We start from the raw sequence: 784 nt of genomic DNA on the forward strand, positions 1-784 counted from the left end.
CCTCCGCCCCGCTCGGGGCGCCTTCTCCCCGCGCTCCGCTCTCTGCGCGCGCGGCGGCCTCGGCGGCGTCTCGGAGCGGGGGTCCGGGCCCGGGAGCAGCTCTGCGACTCGAGAGGCTGCTGTCTTTTGCAACGCTCCAGCTAAACGTTTGCTTCAGCCTTCGCTGCGCTTCCTCTTTCGGGCGGTTGCGCAAGCTTCCTGCCCGCAGGGCGCCGGCCAGGGCTGCCGAGAGGCCCAGGGGGCGGGTGGGGCCGACGGAGCGGAGCGGGCGCCCCACGGGGTGCTTCCCCGTACCCCGTCTTTACCGATGGAAAGGAGTGAGGCAAAGCGCAAGGCCCCCTGACCCCTCGATGTGTCCCCCCGAAGGACCGGTTGGAAAGGACCTGCGACGGCTGGCAGTGGCCTCTCCTGGGAGAAGGTGGTAGGGGCGCGAGGCCTACGAGGCCTGAAAAGGCAGAAGTTAAAATCGGTTACGATCCGTAAATACGGTTGAATTAGGCTCCTCTGCCCCTACACAGCTGTGTCTAAAAGGCTTGTGTGTGGGAAGGCGGCAAAGACCCGAAGACAGAAATGAGACACATACATTAATAAGATAATTCCAGACAGTACGTTCATACAACGAGAAATTACTTATGAAGCACTTACTCTTCCAAAAATAATGACAACAGGGATGAAGAAAATAGAATTCCTTCTGTGGTTGATAGTGCTTTCTAGATGGTAGAGAACAGACAATAAACAAATTAATAGCAAGTCGAGTAATGCGCTTTGGCAGGAATTAAAAGGT

At 57.5% G+C, this 784-nt stretch overlaps 1 protein-coding gene across 1 annotated transcript in view; it reads right to left on the reverse strand.

Annotated features, from left to right (window-relative positions):
* Apbb1ip (amyloid beta (A4) precursor protein-binding, family B, member 1 interacting protein) overlaps nt 1–181 on the reverse strand; it is a gene marked incomplete at its 3' end in the record, with an annotated part of 98,539 nt that extends 98,358 nt beyond the window's left edge. The window contains 1 exon segment of the mRNA XM_013515446.1: nt 1–181.
* Nucleotides 182–784: the final 603 nt, after the last annotated feature.

Source organism: Chinchilla lanigera, unplaced genomic scaffold, assembly GCF_000276665.1.
Source record: "Chinchilla lanigera isolate Chin_1 unplaced genomic scaffold, ChiLan1.0 scaffold00028, whole genome shotgun sequence".
Classification (NCBI taxonomy): domain Eukaryota; kingdom Metazoa; phylum Chordata; class Mammalia; order Rodentia; family Chinchillidae; genus Chinchilla; species Chinchilla lanigera.